This window comes from Callorhinus ursinus, unplaced genomic scaffold (genome assembly GCF_003265705.2).
Source record: "Callorhinus ursinus isolate GAN/ISIS: 27379988/994484 unplaced genomic scaffold, GSC_fseal_2.0 scaffold3, whole genome shotgun sequence".
NCBI classification, from domain to species: domain Eukaryota; kingdom Metazoa; phylum Chordata; class Mammalia; order Carnivora; family Otariidae; genus Callorhinus; species Callorhinus ursinus.
In genome coordinates this window covers 46,166,105-46,185,896 of record NW_027397065.1, presented here as the reverse complement: position 1 = coordinate 46,185,896, position 19,792 = coordinate 46,166,105, and the positions used below count along the sequence as shown (strand labels likewise).

Below are 19,792 nucleotides of genomic sequence, written 5' to 3'. Positions count from 1 at the left end.
CTCTCACTCTCTCTCTCTTTCTCTCACAAATAAATAAAATCTTTAAAAAAAAAAAAAGAACTATATGATTCAGCAGTGCCACTTTTGGACATATATCCAAAGGAATTGAAGTCAGGATCTCAAAGATATACCTGCAATATTATTCACAGTAGTCAAGATATGAAAACAACCTAGGTGTCCATCAGTGGATGAATAGATAAAGAAACTATGGGATATACGTATATTGGAATATTATTCAGCCTTAAAAAAGAAGGAAATCCTGCCATTTGCAGCAATATGCATGGACCTGAAGAACGCTATGCTACGTGAAATAAGCCAGACACAGAAAAACAAAATACTGTATGATCTCACTAATGTGTGGAATCTAAAATAATCAAAGTCATAGAAACAGAGAATAGAATGTTGGTTGCCAGGGCCTGGGGAGAGGAGTCAAATGGGAAGGTGATGGCCAAAGGATATAGATTTTCAGTTATACAAGCTAAAAATTCTGGAGATCCACTAGACAGCATAGTGCCTAGGGAACAGTACTGTATTGTAACCTTAAAATCTGCAAAGACAGCAGATCTTATGTTAAATGTTCTTACCACATACACATAAATAATGATAATCTAAGGAGGTGGGAGGAAACTTTTGGAGGTGTTAGGTGTATTGGTGGTGATAGTTTTGGTTGTGTAGGGTATATACATATTCACAAGTTCATGAGTTGTATACATACAGGTTTTTACATGTCAATTATATCTCAAAAGTGATTTTAAAAAATAATAATAATGGATTAGGAGGGGAAAGAAAAAGAACCTGTTCTGTGCTAGGCTCTTAGCTAGATGCTGAGGATATAGTGATAAACAAGACAGAATCCCTGCCCCAGTAATAGAATTCACGGTTCCTCTGAAGAACTGATTAACTCAGTAGAGCTTGACTTTAAATCCTTGACAACACAAAAGTACTTTTACTCTTCCTTAGAAGTAAAATGGCACAGGTGGAAATCAGAAATGTTTTAATTTCTTCTAGCTATTCACTCTTCCTCAAGATAGATGGGAAAACTTTTCTGCTACTGCATAAAATGAAATAAAATAAATAAAATAAAATGGCATCATGAGCAACCAACCAAAAACACATTGACTTTTCCTACCCTGTAACGAGGCTCTCTCCTAACATTTGGGTACTTGCAGCAAAGGACAAATGGAGGCCCACCCGCTAAGTGTATAAAGGTTCAAAGTTATAAGTCAGGTGAACAAACTGTTCATTAGAGTTGGTTTTATCTTTCCACCTTGACAAATACATCTTCATTATGACTTGAAGGACCAGGTCTAAATTTAGGGTTCTTGGACTCTTTGGAGTTTTTGAGCCTGGACCATGGAGGTGCATGTTGCTTCAGCCCGGGTCCACAGGCTGCTCTTTCCAGCTTGGGCACATCCCCACACTATAAGGGACTTTGTATGCCCATGTGTGAACACCCCAGTCCATCATGCTTCTAGGTTCTGCTAGCGCTGCCCCCCTTTTCCCTCTACACAGCTGCTGTTTGGTGCCCTGTTTTAAGAATGCACATGTTGGCTATTGCAAGGTAGAGTTGGTGAGGCCACAGGAGAATACGAGAGAGAGGCTTGCAAGATTTATTATGTTCTCAGAGCCCAGAGAGGGAGTCACCACATGCTCTGTAGGGCCACGGGGGAACACACCAGGGTGGTCAGGAAGCAGAATACAGGAGTGAGAGGGAGAGCTGAGACTAACCATGGCCTTTACTGGAGTTTTCTCAGGAAAGGCAAGGCAGGACTGAGTAAACAGCTTGGAATTGGCTAGTTTGAATAATTTCCGAGGGCTCTAAGCTATAGATAGAAATAATTGCTAATTGAAATAGTCTCTAGTCACCTGGCACCCGACCCTGGGCTGATTTAGGGCATAGTGTGTAGGAGTTAGATAAGGAGGCATTTGGAGTATGGACTCAGGATTGGTTGGTTTGCGTGTCAAAGGCATGCTCCTGGCTGGGACCTTTGTTAGCTCTAGGAACTGGCTAGCCTCAGGAGAGATAGTCTCTCTCCAGCCAGAAGCTATTTTTTAAGATGTCAAAATATCCATATTGTACAGAATATTTAAAAATTAAAAAATAAAAAATAAATGACTTACAACGCATGTTGTCTTGGGCCTAGAGTGCACATGGGTGGCACAGTCCTCCTTCCAGAAGATGGTCCTGGACAAGAGACCAGCAGCTCAGGCCTGGGCAAGGGACTTGGGCATATTTGGGCAGGCAGTTCTGGGACCCCAAAGATAGAGCAGAGTCTGGAAGGTCTTGGGCCTCAGGTGGGCACTTTCATTTGTCCTTGGGAAAAGGAATGTTCTTGAAGGAGGGCTCAGCAGAGGACCTCTGAAGCATCAAGCACCTCTTTCTCTGTTCTAAGGGAAGTCTACCTATAACAGTGGTTAAATTTAAATTTAAAAATTAGCAGAAAACTGATATTTTCAACAAAACCATATACGAGGCTCTAATATATGAAACAGATAAGAGAAAGGTACTCCTACTGATATCAGTACCAGAAGCTTAAAATGAGCCCTGATTGGTTTTCTTCACTGGGTTCACATTCTGCCTTCCCTTTTTCCTTTCTGGGTCTTTCCCCACTCTCCTTACTCAAACCCGATCCCCCTACTCAACGCTAGATGTATCTTTGCTGAACATTAGGGCTCTGACTTTGGATTAGACCAGTGGTTCTGCAACTTGAGCAGGAATCAGAATCTACTGGAGGGCTTATTAAAACACAGATGGCTACCCTCCCCACCCCTTGAGTTTCATTTCAGAAAGTCTGGGATGGAGCCTGAGAATTTGCATTTCTAATAAATTCCCAAGCAGGGTTGGGGCTGCTGATCCAGAGACCTGACTTTGAGGACCACTGGGTCAGAGATGATGACTCAGAATCCAGCTAGTGCTACTTCTCATGTGAACTTTCAGAGCTTGTCATCTTTCACCGGACCCATCCAAATCATGCCTATCATTTAAGTGCCATGTAGAAAGGAAAGGGCTCTGTTAGGCAAACTGCAGTATCTGTTATATAGTTGGCATTTGACATGATGTTCTTCTCATCATCTTGTTTTTGGATGCCCATGACAGAGAGTAGGAGCTGATGTATAAACGGTTCCATGTGGCATTTGGGGAAGGCCACTACCGTCAATATTTAGAATAAAACATCTGAAACAGCTGTTTAAGTAAATTATTTTGAGATTGGAAAAAAAAGAACCCTTCAAAATGAAATGCACTTGAACAGGGAAAGAAGTTTTTGTCACTACTTTTTAAGTCAAGAAATAGAGACTAATTTGTTTTATGGGGAACTGGCTGAATTTCAAAATGTTGTCAATGATTCAGGAAAATTTTATTTTTAGTTAGAAAAATGTGTTTTATATTCCATCAATTCATTGAAAAATGTTATAATTATATTTTACTTTCATACTGTTGAGAACAACTTGGGGTCCGAATAGTGTATCTCTAGCTCATAGTCTCAATTTTGAACTGTTAATGTTTTCCATTTAAACAATATTCTTGTTAATTAACAACCCAATTTCCAAATACTACGTTCTGTAGGAGGTATTACTGAACATTTAATTTGCTTCAATTGAGTATTATTTTTCTATCAGATAAATGTATTGTTTTGGCCAGCAATTACATTTTTTAAGTGCAATATATCGAGTTGAGGAATAGATGATTATTAGTAAAGGAAGAGCAGAAGCAACTGATTTATTTGAATAAAAATAAAAACACATAAATATCGTGTGCTAGGACAAAGGCAGAGCTGCATCCTCATGGCTGACCCAGAAGGCCCATTGAGGATGAAGGTACTGGTCAAAAAGCACCCCCAGGCAGCCTGTCAGGCCCTCTACAGCTCTGTGCTTCTGAGGAGCCTACGTTGAATGAGAAGAAATGACTGGTTTCCCTGACATTAAGACCCCAAACTGAAAGAGGAAGATTCTCTTGCTGGACAGGGTCTAAACTTGGAATAAAGGGAAAGAGGAGTCAGATGGTCTTGTGGGCAAAATTATGCCCCACTGACCCCACCCCACATTCCTCTGTTGAAGTCCTAACCCAGTCCTTCAGAACTTGACTGCATTTGGAGACAGGGTCTTTAAAGAGGTAATGGAATTAAAATGAGGTGAATTAGATTGGGTTCTAACCCAGTAGGAGTGGTACCTTTATTAGAAGAAGAGATTAGGACACAGACACACACAGAGGGAAGACCATGTGAAGATGTGGGGAGAAGGTGGCATCAACAAGCCAAAGAGAAAGCCCTCAGGAGAAACCAACCCTGTGGACACCTTTATCTTGGACTTCTAGTCTCCAAAGCTGCGAGAAAGTAATTTTCTGATGTTCAAGCCAGTCAGTCATACAGCACTTGGTTATGGCAGCCCCAGCAAACTCAGAGAAATGGGTAGCCTAGAGGTTGTGTTTTGGGGATGAAATGTCCTGTGCTCCTTCCTTGCTCACTGAGGAGAGAGGCACATCTCCCGTTCAGGCCCCTCCTACAGTTCTTGTCTGCTTATGCCCTTCTGGCGCCCTTCATCTCCTCCCTGGGAAGCCAGCCTGCCCTAAATACGCCCTGCTTCCCACAGACTCTTCTGACTCTTCTCTCCCCACCCCATGGGGTCCCTGCCAGGCCCATGCCAGTGCAGAGTGCACTGGAATGGGAATGAGACTTTAGGAAGCAGATTCCTAGGAATCTGCAGAATCCCAACATTCGGATTCAGTAGGTCTTCAATGAGGTTCTGCCTTTTTAGCAACCCCCTCGGCTGATTCTGCAGGAGATCCAGGAGAACTATTCTTGATTAAAAACTGCCTTCGACCATCCAGCAAGAGAAAAGTGGAATCCTGGAGCTTTTCCAGAAAAACAAAACCAAAACCAAGTGGGGCACTCTTGTACACCTTTATTAGATTTTTATTATTTCACTTATGTTACCTCCCTGCGTAAAATCATTCCATTGCACTTAGAAAAACTCCACAGTCTTTGCCATGACCAAGGAAGCTCTGCAGACAAGTCTGTCCCCCAAACACCCTCGTCATGGGATGATGTCATCCCTGTGGAGTCACTGAATCAACCCTCTCCTGACTTCTAATCTTTTGCCATATAGGTTCCCTCTGCCAAGAATGCTTTCCCTTCCCAGCCAAATTCCACTTCTGCCTTGGTTTAGCTTAAATATCCCTTCCTCCCATCTAATCATTCCCCCTTATTCTTCCTTCGCACAACATCTATTATTATTTCCCTCCATAGTAGATGTCATAACTTACACTCGTGTACTTATTTGTGCAATTGATCATTTCCTTCCTGCCTCCCCCAGTAGACTGTAGACAGGGTTTTCTTGTGTGTGGGTTCATCGTTGCCATCCAGCACCTTGTAGTGTGCCTGGCACGAAAGAAAAGCTACATGAGTGTCTGCTGAATGGAAACAGGAAGGAGTATGTGTTGAAAACTCCAGGGAGCATGAGCAAGGATTTTGGAGGTCTTTGCATCGCTTCGGAGGAAATGTGACTCCCACCTCATCCCCATCTTGAAAGGTCCTTCTCATCAGTTCTGATGATGTGTATTTTCAAATTCCCTTTCCCTCCTCCTCTGAGCTATCTGACCTGGGCAGAAGCTGGCCGAAGGGCTTACGGGAAGTCACTTACTGGGAGGAAATGGGAACTGAAAGTAGCCTTGTCCAGGGTTTGATACATCTAGGCACATTGCCGAGATTTTTGACAAGATAAATGACTTAATGATTTCCGCGGATTCTCCTTCCAAGTCAGTGGGATTGATACAGAGGTGGTCAAAGCAGCTTTTGAATTGAAATCAATACTATTTAATATCTAAATTTCATTTTGAAATGTGACTAAGGATAAGCTAGTGGATTTTTGTTAGAGATAGAATTATTTTTAAAATAAGGATCCTCAGGGCCCCATAGATTTTTCCAATTATTATTATAAGGGGGGAAAAAACCTGCTGGGGATGACCCCACAAGCTCCTACCTCGATTTGCCTATTAAACATGTTTTGATATTTTTCAAGTGGAAGATCAAAGCGTTAGGGCTCCATTAGTCACTACATTAGGAACAAAGATAGAAACATAGATTTTGTTTTAATTTGAAAGCAAGTGGCCTTATCTTATACTTCATGTTATTAGGGTCTCAGGGAAGTCCATTCATGTTTTGCATGCTTAAATAGATTAAGAAAGAGGAATATTAAGCAATTCTCTTGAATTAGTATCTTCAAAGGATAAATAAATGGAAAGCATCTTAATTCGTTATGCCAGTCCTTATTTCAGGGTAAGATGCTATTTGATATTCATAGCTAGAGGCAAAGCATATTTTAAAAATATACAAATATGTATAGTTCTTAAACATAATATTTATGTTTTGGGGGGTAACTCTTATTCAAAATGTATCCAACCCTTGTAACTTGCTCCTTTCTGTAACAGCACTGCTGTTACTCTGTTAATACTTCTGTTACTACTAGTACTACCACCACCACCGCTTCTACTACTAGTAATCCTGGTGCTATTACTACTATTAATGATCATGAGAATGATCCTGCATTTACTTGTAAACTACAGTGTTCCTAGTCTTACCTGAGGTGTTTGTACAATCACAACAACCCATAAGGTCAGTACTATCACTCTTCCTGCTGCAGACTAAGAAAGTGGCAGAAAGAAGTAGTAATTTGCCTCAGGTCACCCAGCCAGTGAGTGGTGGAACCCCAACTCATGCCCAGATCAGCTTCAGTAGAAAGCTCGAGCTCCTTCAAGTGCTGCATGCCGTCTTTAAAAGGAAAGACAGATAACAACACTTACATAAAGCAAAGTTTGATGTTTGGTCTTCTTTTATCCTTTTCTGTCATATATACCACATATAACTTTTCAAAGGATTTGGACCATTTTATGCTCTATAAGCTGGGTGAATGAACCCACCTCTGAAGCTAAAATACATACATTCTTGGCCCCAGCCGAATTGAATTAATCCCGGTCCCCAGATTGTGCGCATTCCCACTCCTGGTTCTGGGAGCACTCATGGCACACACCTAAATGGAGATAAAAGAGAGGCCATTGCTTGCAGTTGGGGGGTAACGAGCATTTGGGGGACCAAAGCCTAGTTAGCAGGTGTTCCATCCAGGGGTGAGCCATCCCCGCAGGAGGGAGCAGCAGTTCTGAAGTCGGCTGCGGAGATATCGGAGCTGCTTTAGGCATAAAGCTTCAAAGACCTCAGGCTAAATCTGCAGAGTGGGGAATTCACAGGTGGATAATAGGAAATTGAGTCCACAGTTACAGCATTTCAGGAAGCAACTGACACTGTTACAGCATTTCAGGAAGCAACTGACACTGAAGACATCTGAGACACTTGAGAAGGATCCCGATACTCTTGGCATTGGCTGCGTTCTGCCACTTGCCCTTCATCCTTCTTCTAAGGGCCTCCTGATTGATCTTGCTTTCCAGCTTGCATTAGGACAGTTCGGCCTAGTCTCTATTTCACTGAGGTATTCTAACAGAATTAAGAAAGCTCTCCAGAAAGGAAATCAAATCACACTAAAATAAAAATTAGATAGCTTTCAAGAATAGTCTTGTTCTTTCTTGTTGCTCTTTTATTTTTTGGGGGAGGGGGAGGTTGTTGGTTTTTTTTTTTTTAATGCCCAGGGGCAGCTTCTCTGGTTCACAAAGTCTCTTGGACTCAGAGTCCAGGATACATTATTGGGTGCCCCTCCCCCCACTCTTTTTCTGCGCTAAGTGATATATGATGGCACTTAATGGCTATTAAGTGATGATGGGTATTAAGTGATATGATAGTGTTTCAGGTTATGGGCTCTGGTGTCAGGTGGGCCTGGGTTTGAATTCCAGCTTCTTCATTTATTGATGGCAAGTTATATAAGCTCTTACAGTTGCATTTCCTCCTCTGTAAACCAGGGTAGGAATGATAAATATTCCGGGTGGCTGTTGGGAAGATCATTTCAGAGAGTACAGATTTATCCCTTAGCACATCTCTAGCACAGACTGAACAGTCAATCAATGTGAGATGCTATTATTATATTGTTGTTGTTGTTGTTGTTGTTGGAATGAAGGATCGCTATTGATTGTGTATAGGACCCAAGTTCACTGGTGACTGCTAATATTTCACCCCATTTTCTAAAGAAGGTCACTGGCAGCATTTCTATGCATTATGGCATTTTCTGTCTTGGCATTGATTTTGAATTCGGAACCAAAATCAAAGTGACAAATCCCTTTAATTTTTTTTCATTGGAGGTCAAAAGCCTTTCTTTCATTCACTAACTTGTTCAAGCAGGGTGGATAGTTACTGCATTCTGACGGGCCCTTGCAAGCTTGTTACAAACAAGTTGTCTGGTGGATTTAAACCTCTCTTCCTCTCAGGAAATGAAACTGCACCACTTTACTGAGCCAGGCTATGTATCTAATCATTTACCATAGCTGAGAGCCAGGAAAAATTTGGTTCTGTTCACTTGATGCTAGAAAGGGGAAATCATTTTCCCTAATTTCTGCCACCCCGAGATAAAATATAAAGAGGTATTCCTAGATTTTCACCCTTCGATGTGAGTTGCGTTGCCTGGTGGGGGAGGAAGGGGAAGACAAATGAATGGATTCTATTTTATTTTAAGCTTTAAAATGGAAATCTGTACTACTTACTAGGGTGTCATTTAACATTCTTCTTGCCGAGGGGTTCTCCAGCTCACACTGTTCAACCACCAGAAATACATGGATGGGGGCGCAGGGGAGGTAGTTCTGATACCTTCCCCGCAAAAGTGAAGTGTTCTAAGACCTCTCTTGGATTCTTGGCTGTCCTGGGGGAATCCAGGAAGGCTGGCGTTTTTTCTTCTTGTTACACCAAGTCATTTTTTTTTTTTTTTTCTATTTCTGCTTGACCTTTGTCTCTTTCAGGGCTGATACTTTGCAGGTGCATGCTGATCCAGCTATGCATTTTTAGATCTATTGTAATAGTTTCACAGTGGTTATCAATAGCCCCTCTTCTAAGAATCCACCCCCTTCAAGTGCCCCTCCACTACCTGCCCTGATCTCTTTCCCAGAAGCCCCTGCCTTCCCCCCACCAATCCTTTAACTAAAATGTTGACCCTGGGATGGCAGGAGACCTCCAGTCCCTGCTTCTGTTCTGCAGCAGCAGCTCCATTCTTGGTAAGTTCTCTCACCACACTGGGTGGCACATAGGTGGATGATACTCCACCCCAGTTTCTTTTTCTTTCGTGAAGACCATTCTGGCCTATTAAGCCTTGAGTCCAAATTCTTAGCAAGATAGGATCTATGTCTCCTTTCTTAGAAAGCAGGGTGGGCTTAATCTTCAAACCCTCCCAGGAGGCGAGGGAAAAGATTTCATTTCTCCTTTCTAGTGCGTCATAGAACAAAGCAGTTAACTTTTCAGATTAAAGTTGTCTGAACCTCCTTCAAGATTCTGTCGGAGGAACTTGTTTGTTTTCTACAGAAGTGGGCTGCATCTCACTAAGCCTCCAGGCGGCTGGAGTAGTGGAACAGAATCATTAAAGCACTGGTGTATAAAAATGGGAGGAGCTTGATTATTGTCAGAACTGGGACAAGAATAGAGTTCTAGAGGTGGTGGATGGGATGACAAACTTCATGTGCAAACGGTCAGCAAGTCGGTGGGGCGTGGCCAGGGGAGCATGCTAGTAAACCTGCAAATTCAAGTGGGCAGGCATGTGAGGAAGGGACTTGCCAAAAAAAAAAAATGGTACAAATCTTGGGGATCGTGCAAAAGGGAAGAGTGGGGAATAAGCCCTTTTAATATGTCATGTTGGAACATTATTTAATGGGCCACCCGTGGGTTTTTGAATTATCTAAGGGAATGGTCCTTTTGTTTGACTTGCCATGCACATTTGATTAAAAGCTCAGGTTTGGTGAAGTTATGGTGATAATTTGTAGACATTTGTCCAGGAGAGATGGTTTCTCTCCCCCAAGGTGATGATCTAACTGCTCTCTAGGACATAAACCTGTTTTGTACCTTTTCTTAAGTTAATTAATTTATGAGAGGTGGGGGGAATGAACATGTGCTCACAAGCAGGGGGAGGGACAGAGGGAGAGAGAGAATCTCAGACTCCCCACTGAGTGCAGAGCCTGATGCCGGGCTTGATCCTGGGACCCTGAGATCATGACCTGAGCTGAAATCAAGAATCGTACACTTAAATGACTGAGCCACCCAGGTGCCCTCCAATTTTGTATCTTTAATAATGTTATTGCATGATTTTTTTTCAAAATGGTGGTAAATACCCAATTTCTCTAATGCTCTTTGAGCCAGCTTACCCAGTAGATCGTTTCCTAGGGCTGCCATAACAAAGTACCCAAACTTGGGTGGCTTAACACAACAGAACTTTATTGTGTCATGTGGGTGCACAGCAGCCCTTGGTGTGCCTTGGCTTGAGCTGTATCACTCCAGTCTTTGCCTCCATTGTCACTTGGCATTCTGCCTGTGCCTTTGGATTGTCTTCTTATAAGGACATTAGTCACAGTGGCTGAAGGGCTCCCCCTACTCCAGTATGGTCTCACTTTAACTAATTACACCTGCAATGACCTTGTTTCCCAGGAAGATCACATCCTGAGGTCCTCAGGGTTTGGACTTCAATATATCATTTTAGGGGAAACAACCCATAGCAACCATCTTGCTTGTCCTCTCATTAATGAGTTAAATGATGTCTTTAGTATATGTTAATTCTATGTTTATATGAGAATTGCATCTTGAACGTTTTGGAAACTGTGCCTTGACCATCTTTGGAGGTTAATAAGAATGTTGGCATGAAGGGCATGTGTGAGATCAGCCTGGAACTCTTGTGGATATTGGATCTTGACCAGTGACTGAAGAGAAGGAAGAGATGTCTCCAACCCCCCTGTCTGGTCTGCTCAGCAAGAAGTAGAAGATGTGTCTCCCCGATACCACATATACCTCCCCCCATAAAACCCTTAAAAAAACAGGGAAGTTTCATTAACACCATCACTAGATTACTACATGAGTTTTATCGTAGGCTATTTATGTTTGTGGACTTTGCACAGGGAAAATAACCTTGTGGGTTCCAAACCAATAAAGTTCACAAAATGTGATGCCTTACCAAATTGCCTTGGCTCTCAAGCCTCTAGTCTCCACGGCTGGGGATGCTGACTTAGCTTGATCTCTGCTCTTCAACACACCTGCACATATGCAGGACCTTAGCCGGGTGGCCCAGGCTATTTCCCTGCTGCTCGACTACACTTCTCATGACTGAGTTTAGTCCTTGGCCTCCTAGCTCTGCTCTTTGGGGAGGTTCATCCTTGTATTCTTTGGCTTCTATGGCTTGGTCTCATATTCCCTGCTCCCAGACCTGGTGGATATTCATTGCTAGTAAAGTGTTCAGCACACATTAGAGACACAATAACTATTAAAATAAAGGAACAAGCAGGTTATGGTTGACCCAGATGCTGCCAATAATCCACTTGCTTCTTCAGACTCTTATCTTTGACATAGATCTTTAAGAATTGCCAATTTCTCCTTGGCAGGCTTTTATTGCTCTCTTGAACTGAACTGGCCCAATCTATCCTTTGAGTTATGGCTCTGACACCTCTTTGAACTTTGGAATCACAGTGTATTCATAGGCTAACAACTGTCTAAATTGTTAATCCACTACCTTTGAAATGAACATCCTCATGATTCTCTAACTAGGAATGCATATTTGCAGAAAGCCAAGAATCAGCATAGACTAAAAGGCCAGTTTTCCTTATAGATTCAAACTCTGGCAAATTCTCCTCTTTAATGATTTTGTTTTGCTTAAGTTCAAATATTTTACTCTTTGGTCCACTTAGAAGCTTGATGAGTTAGTTAATTAGAACCACATATATTATAGACTCTGAGAGATTTAATTAGAATGTGCTAATGTGTAAAATCAAATGTGCACCAATGATTTCTTAATTTTTCCCAAGTTTAGATGGAATGAATTACTGGTACTTACCATAACTTTGGGGGTGTTGTAGAAATTCTACATAAAGTAGCAATTAGATTCTCTGTTTATTACATACTATATTTATCTTCAGGTTAAGATATAACAGTTGGAAATCTAATACAGTAATTATTTTGTGGCTTTTGACAAACTCAATGTTTACAGAATTGTAATTTAGTGTGAGAATATAGCCTGTCGTTAGCATGTCAAAACATGTTAGGCTGTTCTTACAACCTGTTTGTTAGTGTTAAAACCCAATTAGTGTATAAATTAAATATATTTTTGTTGAGTGTATAATCAAATGTGGAACTGAAAGAATTTTTCAGACTGTTGATGTCTAATGAACCTAGGTGATTTAGTATCTAGTCAACTGTAGCTCTAAACTATAATAATTACTTCAATTGTTAAGTTTTTACTATTACCATGTAGGGATTTGACAAGCATTGTGCTAAATGCTGTACATACATCATATCATTTAATCTTTGGCACAAACCTGGGATGGAGGTACAAATTTAATACCTATTTTACAGTTTAGAAAACTGAGGCTCTGTGAAGTTAGTTAATTTAATTATCTAAGTAGCTTGCAGCTCTCATGCAGATGGTCTAAAACAAGGTCTGGACTTGACCCCAGAGTTGCCTGATACCAAATCTCATGTTCTTAGCTATTACTCATTACTGCCCTTTCCAGAAAATGCTGTTTGTGATATATATTGTTATGGCTGGTTTTATGTTTATAGCTCATTCACATAGTTTCATTTTGCTGTGTTTCATTTCTTTACCAAACAGAATCATGATTACCCTGCATATCTTATGAGAAAGACATTAAAAGTATAATGATTAAAAATATCCATCTTTATGCATATTTACCATGTTGGCTTTTTTTTTTTTTCTTTTTTAAGTAAGAGATTTGGAATGAAGAAGGAGAGAGAAGGAAATTAATTTATCTGGGGCATCTATTGTATTCCAGACATTGGACTAGATACTTCACATATTAAATGCCTATAATGGCCTGCAAGCTTTGATCTCTTATCCAAACCCTTCGTGTGTTTCAAAATGTAGAATTTGTTGTTGTTGTTGTTTAGAAAGGTAAGACAATATACATATCCTACTGGGATCTTGGGCAGCACCCTATCATCCCAACATGAACTTTTTTGATGTCAACAAAACACGGGGAAACATATCCTAAATGGAATAAATAAAGACTATCCTTGGTGCCATTGTTGGTTCAGGTCAGTTTTACAGTGAGACGAGTTCATGTCAGGTCAGGTTTGCCACCAAATACGTTCTGAAAACCTTTTCTTTTTAGAGCTTTTGATTTCAGAATTGTGGACTATGGAATGTGGGTTTGTATTCTCCACACATAGGTCAGGCAACTTTGGCTTCAGTGACTTATGCTTCAGCCACATGGCTCATCAACAGTGGAGCAAGAATTTGAACCTAGATCTTGTTCAAATGAGAATCTCCATTTGATTGCCATGGTCTCTTTTTTAAAAGTCCTTCCAGTTGCAGAAGGGAGAATTAATAGTTTGCTCCAATGCCATGCCCTTGTGGCCCTGAGATGCTAAGCCAGTTCAGCCCTCAGTCTGGGTTTTCCAGGAGATTCAGTGATGTGAGCACAGGATCAGTATTGTGCAAGATCTTGCTCATCTCCTCTGATTCTGCTGATGACCTGACCTGTGTGTGCCCCACCATACTCTGTGCATTTCTTGCTGATATGCCAACCCTGGAAGAACACACAGATATATGGGCATGAATGTATTCTTTCAATTATGGCCTAGGCTTTAAATTAAATTGGACATTTAGTTAATAATTTTTCCAGCTAACCAGTAATGGCTCTGATCTCTCCTGGGTTATAGTGTTCTGTATCTTATCACCTTGTCCCACATTTCTCTTTCTCAGAGAGTGCTGGGCGGTAGGAGTTTGGGGTGTGGCCTCTTTCAGTACTCAAATCTTAAGATGCTTACAAATCACCTGGGATCCTGTGAAAATGCATTAAATAGATCAGTAGGTGTGAGACATGCTTGAGATGTTGCATTTCTCATAAGCCCCCAGGTGATGCTACAGGTCGGTGGACCACACATTGAGTAGCAATGACTTAGGTTGACTGAATGCAAGTTAGGTCAAGTAGAAGTCCTCTGTCCCCTTGGTCTCCAAGGCAGAATTCATCATTTACTAGTTTGCTGTGATGGGCATGGTGTTAGAGTCACTTACCTGGGCTTGGCATTGGAGTCTCTGGTTAGTGTAATTTGTATCCTTGTCTACCTTGCCTTGGTAAAGATTTCGTGAAGCTTTATGGCTGGATGGGCCCATGTTGGCTCTTATTTGCTAAAGACCCCCAGGTCTCCATGCTGCCTCCTATGAACTCACTCTTGCCTTAAAGAGCAGGCATTTTGCCCTATCACTGACTCTCAACTTAGAGTTCATGCCACTAGAGAACTGAAGGTGCTTTGAGTTGGTAAACTAAACCTGTCATCTGAGCACAGTGAGCTACATGTTTAATTTGATGTAACTACATTTCAGGATTTTAGAGAGAAATTACAAAGAATCTCTTTCAAGTGTATCATATTGGGTGGAGTGTCAGAACCCCCGTCCCCACCACCCTGCACAGATCTCAACTTAGCTAAAATACCTCCACACCTCAAGGTGCAGAATCGAATAGATACGGCAGAGGCTGCGTCCCATAAACCAAAATATTCACTGCGTGGACCTTTAAAGAAACAGTGTTTACCCTGGTCCATACCATGAGGGGCATGCATAGGCTGAGTTCTCTAGATGTAGTGTTTGATACACTAAATGAGAACTCATCTCCATAGTTTTATTTTTAAATGTAAAATCTGAATAATATTTAAATCCTTCTCTGTAGTCTTTTTTTTCCCCCTGTAAATCTGGACTTCTCACCAGGCAGTTGCTTTGAACTGGCTAGTACAAAGGTCACATACATGGGAAGGCAGAAGACAAAAGCACATTAATGACTTTTTAAAATATTGCCCCCATTTATAATAAACTCTAGCTGTACCCCTGGATAGGTTCCATTCTTATTGTAGATACAAAAACATACCCCTCTCAAATATATTTAACCTCACAAGGAGGTGGAGCTTAATTATTTAGTGTTTACTGAATACCACATTAGGAACTGGAGGGAGGAGAGAGATGTCACTGTCAACTGTATATGTTATAAAAACCATATCTATTTCATACTTTTATTTATACCTGTGTGTCTGATTTCTATTTGCTCCTTTTACCATGGTTCTCCAGGTGTTATATACTCTTTTAGCAGATAATCATTTTTAAATCAAATAACATAGTAAAAATTATATCTATTATCTTGTAGAGAAAGAGTTCTGGACTTAGAGTTGACAAGAGATTATGAGCATTTTCTTTTTCTTTTTCCCCTCATGACTGGAGTAGATTTTATTTCTGCCGCCCAGACACTGGAAGGTTTTCTCTCTCAAGGGGCAACTCAGTGGTGAGGTGACTCCCGTCCTGAAGAGGGCTGACGCATGCTAAACTTGGACAGACCCAGGTTGAGGTCTAAGAAGGTGTACGGGGTGTAGTCATGGTGCTGCAGGTTCCTGTACATGGTGTTGTCGAAGGGCTTGGAGGGGCCGGTGGCTTGAGCAGGCTCCTGTGTGTCATCCTGCTCTTGCAGGCGAGGCACTGGGTCTTCCGCCATCTTGTCCCCTCAAGGCCCAGGCCTGCGGTCTTTTCCACGAAAATGCCTTCGTGAGGAACAGGAACTGGCTTCAGACGTTGTCCTGCTAACTCACCTTCCAAAATCTCCTCTTTAGCCTTCAGAATTCCTCCTGTTACCCGCTTCCCCGAGTTTTCCCTGTCGAACAGGGGAAACGCCACCTTCCCATCACCTTCCAGTACTTGTTTTTCCAAATGTCTTTCTCTGGCCTCAGGAGGTGCTTGCAGGGTCCTGCAGCTCTGGTTCTTTCTGACAATTGCACAGGCGCTGGGCTGCCATCCGGCTGTGTAGACACGGTCAGGTAACATTTTTTTAACTTCAAGTGGCTTTTGGCTTTCTTTATCTTTTTCACTTGATCTGAATATTTTCTCCATTTGTTTTTCCTTTACATTTTGCTTCATAAACTCTTTATCTGCTTGTAATGTGGGTGTTGTGGTTTTTGGTTTAATGTCTTTTCTGTCCTCTATTGGCTTCACAGTGGGGCCCTTCTTTGCCTGATGGGCCCTCTCTGGAGGGGTGAGGTCTGGCTGTCCCTGCTGTGACCAGGTCTTCTCTTTTGCTGATGTTGCAATTTTGGGGGCTCTATTTTCAAGGGAATGGGAGGCCTGTGGTGTTGGAAGCCCTCCTTTGCCCCTGCTCATTATCTGAGGATCAACCTCGGAGCCTTACCCTCCTGGTCAGACTCTGAATCGGAGGAGCTAGATGAAGAAGACGATGAGTCATCTGTCCCTCCCCTGCTCTCCTGGAGAGCTTTTGAATCCAAACCCTGTTTTCTGAATGGGGCAGAACTTTTTGAGGAAACTCTAGCGAAGTCTTTCTTTTCTTTTCTTTTTTTTTTTTTAAAGATTTTATTTATTTATTTGAGAGAGAGAGAACGAGAGATAGAGAGCATGAGAGGGAAGAGGGTCAGAGGGAGAAGCAGACTCCCTGCTGAGCAGGGAGCCCGATGTGGGACTCGATCCCGGGACCCCAGGATCATGACCCGAGCCAAAGGCAGTCGCTTAACCAACTGAGCCACCCAGGTGCCCCTCTAGCGAAGTCTCTCTTGACAAAAATTCTGGAACCCCTTCATCTGTGAATAGCATGCTAGCATTGGGACTGGGACTAGGGCTCCCTACCATCTCGCCGTGATTCACAACTGATGGGTAAGAACTGGCTGAAGACAAATTTTTAGACCATTCTGCTGCTGTTGGGGTGGCTAGTAGCTTGCCCCTCTCCTTTGATTCCACTACATTTTTTGGTGGACTTTGCTTCTTGGGATGCGGTGGCAGTCCCTTTTTGTTCTTCCCTGATTCTTCGGCATCCTGGACTGTCCTTGCCGCAGCAGAAACAAGACCACCATGATGGTGACACGGGGGAGGGATGGCCGAGGGCCGGGCGGGCTGGAGCAATCATGAGCATTTTCCATATCATTCGGTATACGTGAAAGTTGATTCTTAATGGCTTCATAGCATTCCCGATAGCATTCCCGCATAGAGATGGCCATGCAGTGCTTTTCCATTGCCCAATAACTGGACATTTCTGTATTTTTCACATGTTCCTGTCTTCCTTCATGTTTGATTTAAAATCAAAGTGAGATTTGAAAATTTTAAGGCTGTTAACATATAGGAAATTTTATTCAAGAGACTTTGTGTCAACTAACTCTTATGTTAGTGTGTTTAAAAGTGGAACACTATCTGTTTGCCTTTTAAATTTTTGCCAATTTAGGGCACCTGGGGGGCTCAGTCAATTAAGCATCTGCCTTGGCTCAGGTCATGATCCCTGAGTCCTGGGACTGAGCCCCGAGGTGGGCTCCTTGCTCAGTCGAGAGCTTGCTTCTCCCTCTCCTTCTGCTGTTCCCTCCGCTTCTGATCTCTCTTTCTCTCTCTTTCTATCAAATAAATAAAATCTTAATTTTTTTATTTTTGCCAATTTAATGATGAGAAATTGTATCACTATTGGTTAAACTTTTATCAGCCATAACTGTTAGGTTTTTCTCAGTTTTTTATTTGCCCTTATTTTTATTTGTGGTATTTCTTTTACAGACAGCAATCTCTTATTTCTATGTCAGATGAATATTTTCCTTAATGGTTTTATCATCTATCCTTATTCTTTAAAAGACATTGTTCATTCTTAAGTTAGATAGTTGTTCTTTAGTATTTTTCTTCCATTTTATGTGTGTGTGTGTGTTGTCATTTGTTTCTGTTTACTTGTTTGTACCTGACATATGTTTTGGTTATTTTACGAGATAAAGATCCACTTTGATTTTTTTCTCAAATTGTTTTTCTAAATGCTGGAACAATTTTAGAAAATTGTTTGGAAAATTGTTCCAGCATTACTTATCAGAAGTATGACTCCTTTGCCAAGAGATAGAAATTCCAACTTCAACATATGTGTTTATAGCATCTTTGGGGGCCCTTTAGGTCTCTTTCTTTGATCTGTTCCTCAATCCATGGAGTGGTACAAGACTAATATTTTATAAGACTAATATTTTAGAACTTTAGGATGAAATTCAATATAGGTAGAGCATAACTCACCTTGTTACTCTATTCTTTCAAAGCTTCCCTGGCTTGTCTTACTATTTATTTCTTCCAGTGAAATATGTAATCTTTTTTTTTCTTTTATTTGAAATCATTTTAAATCTCTAGAGAGTTACAAGAATAGGACAAAGAAGTGTATGCCCTTTACCCAGATTCAGTTTTCTTTAGCACTTCCCCATTTGCTTTATTACCCATATGCATGTGTTATTATTTCTTTTTTCATTTGAGAAAATGATGTGATTTTTTTATCATTTGTATTTTTCACTTAAGGTAGATTGTATATGTCACACCCCTTACTATTTCAATGCTTACATTCTAAGAACAAGGATATTCTCTTTTATAATCATAGTATATAATTTATCAACTTCAGGAAATTTCGTACACGATCTTTTTATCTAATCTGCACTCTTTCAGATTTGTCCCAATTTGTCCAATATTGCCCCAATAACCTCGTTTATAGCATTTTTTCCTCTAGTAGAGAATCTAGTCTGGATTGTTACATTTGTCTGGTCTGCTTAGTCCCCTTCTGTCTGGAACAGTTCCTCGGGTCTTTCTTTGGCTTTCATGAGATTGACCTTCTTTGATGAACACAGGTCGGTTATTTTCTGTTTGCGTTTGGGGTTTGAAGATGGTCCCTCATAAGAAAGATTCATGTGAATTGTGCAAGACTGTTGAATCACAAACTTGTACCTCTGAAACAAATAATATATTATATGTTAAAAAAAAAGAAGATAGCAGGAGGGGAAGAATGAAGGGGGGAAATCGGAGGGGGAGACGAACCATGAGAGACCAGGGACTCTGAGAAGCAAACTGAGGGTTCTAGAGGGGAGGGGGTGGTGGGATGGGTGGGCCTGGTGATGGGTATTAAAGAGGGTATGTTCTGTGTGGAGCACTGGGTGTTATACACAACACTACAGCAAAATCTAATGATGTGATGTATGGTGATTAACATAACATAATAATAAAAAAATTAAAAAAAGAAAGATTCATGTTACACATTTCTAGTGAGAATACTATGTAAGTAATGTGTTCTTTCAGCATATCACATTGGGGTCACATGATGTGTACCTTCCCTTCATGGATAATATTTATTGTGGCATGAGTCAGAGTATTGTCCATTTCTCCACTACATATTCAGTGCTTTTCCCTTTGCACCCAGGAAGCATTCTTCAAGGGGACACTTCAAGACCTTTATCTTTGATGATTCTGGTCTGAACCAATCTTCACATGGTTGCAAACAGTGATTTTCTAAACCCCACTCCCTCCATTATTTATTAGCTGGTACTGGAGCAGAAGGATGAGCCCTCACTTTTATTTGTTTGTTAATTTACCCATTTGTTTTCAATGTGGACCCATGGATTCTTGTTTAATAAGAATAATCAGTAGGTTAAAATATCTTAGTGATCTTAATCATTTTGATGCTAAATTTGTCCCAGACTCAACCAGTTGGAACCAGTTGAAGGTGATTCTTCTGTTCTTTTGTTATGTCTCTGTCATTCTTTGAGCATGTATTGTTTCTTAATAAGGTGGACATGTATATGGTGATCATGGAAAGGCTTCATGATATATTGCTAAGTGAAAGAAAGTAAGGTACTATATATATATATATATATATATATACATATATATATATATATATATATCA

The 19,792-nt window shown here is 41.0% G+C and overlaps 1 protein-coding gene and 1 pseudogene across 1 annotated transcript in view; one reads left to right on the top strand and one right to left on the bottom strand.

The window, feature by feature from the left end:
- Positions 1-19,792, top strand: part of SGCD (sarcoglycan delta) — a 965,947-nt gene that overhangs the window by 295,278 nt on the left and 650,877 nt on the right. The gene's annotated exons all lie outside the window — the stretch shown is intronic.
- The window catches only part of LOC112820392 (uncharacterized), a 14,371-nt pseudogene continuing 10,047 nt past the window's right edge, over positions 15,469-19,792 (bottom strand).